This window comes from Pinus tabuliformis, chromosome J, assembly GCF_031772625.1.
Source record: "Pinus tabuliformis cultivar Carrire ecotype Pingquan chromosome J, CPIR1, whole genome shotgun sequence".
Classification (NCBI taxonomy): Eukaryota; Viridiplantae; Streptophyta; class Pinopsida; order Pinales; family Pinaceae; genus Pinus; species Pinus tabuliformis.
Genome location: NC_142295.1, coordinates 1,326,634,324 through 1,326,639,326, shown reverse-complemented (window position 1 = coordinate 1,326,639,326; position 5,003 = coordinate 1,326,634,324).

Below are 5,003 nucleotides of genomic sequence, written 5' to 3'. Positions count from 1 at the left end.
ATATTATAGTTTATTTTTAATTAAATAATTGCTATAATGATTTATTTCACCATTTCAATGGTGAGATATTTTTCTGAATTCATTGTTTTATTCTAAGGAGACAAAAATTTAAGTATAATTTTTTATCGTCTCTAAAGAGACAATAGCTAGGATTAAAGACATATTGCCTCTATAAAGATAATACATCTTTGATCCCAACTATTGTATTTGGAGAGACAAAAATGAAATTGTCCCATAAAATACAATAATGCTTGTGTTATATATTGTCTTTATAGAGACAAATTTTTAAGACAATAATTTGAGACACCTGCTTAAAGACAATATTTAAGACAATACACAAGTTTCTTTTTGTCAAGTTAAGACAATCAACCCAAAAATTGTCTCAAATACTATCTTAAAACCCCTTTGTGTTATAGTGAATGTGAAGTTATAAACTCAAATAACCTTTTTCATATAAAAATTCATCTCTAGCTTTAAAAATTCATAAAAAAGAGAAATTAAAGATGACAGTTTTATAAAATAAAAAATTAAAAAAAAAATCACATTAATTATATTAAAAATATTTAAAAGAATAAAGAGTTAAGTATAATTCTAAATATTAGAAAAATTTGTCTAATTTGTTTTTGTGTTATTCCCTATTTGTTTTAGAATTCCCACTAACCTCTTGAATGAGAGTTTTTACTAAGCCATTTCATTCACTTTTGGACATCATATTAAAATTTAACATCTATTTATATAACACTATTACAATACAATTTGTAATCTTATTTTCAATTTGTTTTATTGATACAGGGTAAGATTTTACAATATTATTTTTATGTCAAATTAATGAAACTAATAATATAAACAATGGTAATTATGTCAAATCATTGAAACTAAAAATATAAAAAATAATGGTAATAGTTGTACAGTAGAGTATTCCGTGCGTTTTGTACGGGTTCGCATTTTTGTTTTTAATCGAAAACACTATGTTTTCGCAATCGTTTCTGTAAGGCATAATAGTTATAATACCTCCATACTAGTTATTTTTATCATATTTATGTTATCGTTATTCTTATAATAACAAATTAGATAAATCATAATATTATATTATTATATTTTTGTTATTAATAATAAAAGATTGTTATGTTTAAATTTATTTTAAATTTAAATTTGTTTAAAAAAAATAAATTTCTTTGTTTATAAATTTTAATAATTTAATTCTAAAATATATATTAATTGATTTGATTTGTAAAATTAATAAATTAAATTAAATATAAATTTTATTTTTTTAAATATTATTTTATATTTTTTAGTATAAAATTATAAAAAATATATTAATAATAAATTATAATGCTAATCTCAGTATGATAAATTTGATATAGTTTTTCATTTTTCATAATTTTAATCCTAAGAGTTCTAAACATTTATAATTTTTTTGACTTTAAAACTTTAAATTTGATATAGTTTTTCATTTTTCATAATTTTAATCCTAAGAGTTCTAAACATTTATAATTTTTTTGAATTTAAAACTTTTAACTTTAAAAGAAGTATATGGTGTTTCTATTTTCTTTTAAAGTCAGTTTTATTTACCAGATAGAAAAGTTATGGGATTTCTATTATCTTTTATATTTACAAACTTTTTTAAAAGGTGGTTTTTTTAGATTTAACTTTTAAATAAGTATTCTTTTAAATTTTAATGTTGTTTTCAATTGGTTCATCATAATTTTATCATTTTTGTTTTATAATTATGTTAAGAATTTATATTTCACATTTAAGATGGAAATTAAATAAGACATGCTTTTTTCTTATTTTAAATGTTATAGTTATGCATAATTTTAATAGTTTTTTCATGAAATCTTTTTAAAGAAAATTCATATTAATGAAATCCTTTTAAAGAAAATTCATACTAATGAGTATAAAATATCTACAATAGTTTGTTCAAAATTTTGTCATTCTCAAGACTTTCATCTCTAGTGTTATTAACATCACTACCCCTCAACATTTAAACGAGGAGGAGTCCGCCTCACATAATCTAAGGATGAGCTAAGGATAACAACTCATAGTAAAGCAAATTTAATAAGATCATATAAAAAGGAAAATAATAGTTACAAAATAAAATTATGATTTTTTTTTTTTTTTTTTTCTATTAATTTATCACTCTCTATATGTAAAAGGTTGATGTAAAATTATGTTATTTAATGTGAACATTGAAGAATTTTATTTATTCTTAGTATTATACATTTTTCTCAATTTCTAAAATGTAAATATATATATAATTTTTTTTTCATTTTCAATTACTTTATCTCTATCTATATAAAATTGATATAAAATTGTGTAACTTTTATATATATATATATATATATATATATATATATATATATATATATATAGAATTACACATATTATTAGATTAGTTATAATATCAATAAAAATGTATATTATTTTAAATATAGGGTAGCAACTCTATATAAAATAGTGAAAAAAAAATACAACTTTTTATATAAAAAATAACAATAATTAATATATATATATATATATATAAGTAAGTAAAATTATATTATTTCATAAAAGAAAAAAACAAACTACCATCCACCACTATTCACAAATACAACTTTATTTGTCCCCTGTATACTTATTTAAGGACCATTTGAAATAAAAATATATATGTAAGTAAGTAAAATTATATTATTTCACAAAAACAAAAAATGAACTACCATCCACCACTATTCACAAATACAACTTTATTTGTCCCTTGTATACTTATATTCACAAATACAACTTTATTTGTCCCTTGTATACTTACATTCACAAATACAACTTTATTTGTCCCTTGTATACTTATATTCACAAATACAACTTTATTGGTCCCTTGTATACTTATTTAAGGACAATTTGAAATTAAACAAAAAAAAAAAAAAAAATTAAAAATTCGCAATAGAGTTTAAATGATTTTGCATTACCAGCTTCAATTCTTTACTTAAATTTAGAAAAAAATCGCGTATAAAAAATTATTTAAAAGAATTAAGACTTATTTGTATTTCAGTTTTGGTTTATTCCTCGGATGCCTGGATTTAGATTCATTATTATCTTGGGATTCTATAGATATTTCTTGCTTTTTGGGTGAGGATGGTAGTTAAATACAATATAGTCACAGCTACAAAATACAACCTACCTTTGTCTTTGTTGTGAGGGGAGAGTGTATAATCTAAAAAAATAACGCCTGGCGATGAATGTCATAATTAAAATCACAGCTGAGCCTCCGACGACCGCAACAATTATTATCCACGTTAGAGATTTGCTTTTGTGTCCTAAAACAAAATTCAATTATATCTATCTTGGTTTCATATAAATTATCTAAAGAGCCTCTGAGTTTTAAGCTTTCTACATTTTAAGTTGCTCTCTTTTTATTACTCCCTGCCATCTGGCAATGGCATGGGACTATAGTAATTAGTTTTTAGTCATTTGACATGAGTTGGTAGTGCATTTTTGAATTTTTTTAATTTCATGTTAGGTTATTTACTTTTATTTACTTTTTCATTCAATTGATGGTCTTATTTGAAGAGGTTGGACCATAGGTTATTCTCGTTTTAGGCCTGTTCATTATTAGTTAATGTTTGGATTACCAAACTAATGCTAACATTAGTTTGCCATTAGTTTGAGTTGCTTGCAGGTTGGCTTATTGGTTTATTTGTAGGTTGGGTTATTCGCAGGTTGTTACGTGTATGTGTGCATGCAGATGCAGGTGGATGGACTTCCTCTGCCTCGTCTTTCTCCTGCCCTTCCTGGATTCCAAGGATTCCTGGATGCTCTGGTCAGAAGGGTCTTCCCGAATGGAGTGTGAGGCCAGCCTTTAAGGGAGGAGTATTCCTGGATGGTCTGGTCAGAAGAGCCTTCTGAAACAGGGATACCAGGCGATACCGAGCGAGATGAAGGGATGTAAGGAGCTGGTACAGGTCCCTAGCTTGGCTCAAGCTTTATAAAGGCAGAAAAGTGCTTGGCTCAGTTCCTGAAACTTCCTCTACAACAAGTTGTGGGCGCAGCATCCTGAACTACACTCTGGATTGGAATCTCTGTGGGACGGAGAGAAGGATGAAACCCCGCTGAAGCGAAAAGTCTTTGTGCACATCACATGGCCCACTGTAATGACCACGGTTATGGCTGTGACAGCGGTAACGGCCTATCTTCTAACCCACATTGCACTCGAGTTCAAAACCCCGAAGGCCGCTGTATGGCAAAACCAGGACCACGGCATGACCAGGCTATGGCTCCTCTCATCCACCACAGAGATTGAAATATTCTGAGGCTCGCCATTGATATCATTCACTGCATCATTTCTCCACACTTCCCAGTGTTCTTTGTTATTATTTTTCACTATAGATCCCGGGATTGAAACCCCAGCAGCATTCACACCACCATTTTTCTTCCCGATTCCCTCTCTGGCTCTCACCACAACTGGAACCCATTCGTTCCTGGAATATGCGAACCTCACCAAGGCCAGCAGCATTCACACCACCATTTTTCTTCCCGATTCCCTCTGGCAAACCAGGTTTTTTTGCAAAATATTCTCTTCTGACAGAGAGCTCCACATAGGCACTCTTAAACTTGTCAAGCCCACTGGTGGAATAAGGATTCTCCCTCCTCCCATGTCTCTGCCAGTATAAGGTGCCTGACAGCAGTAGTACTTGGTATTGTTTTGGCGCTTGGATTAATGGTTGCTCACTCATCATCTGAACAGGCAGTGCTCACTCATCATATGAATAGGCAGGGAGCTTAGATGGTTAAACAGCTAACAGTACCTGGTATTGTTTTGGCGCTTGCATTAATGGTTGCTCACTCATCATCTAAACAGGCAAGGAGCTTAGACGGTTAAACAGCCAACAACGTAAACATCTAAGCCAGCAACTAAGGTAGCAAGAAGAGCAATGGTGCTGAACAGGGAATATGACATCTGTTTGGGAAGCTATGACATATGTGTTGGTTAACCTGCAAGGCTGATTTGATGGAGGTTAACGTAAATCAGA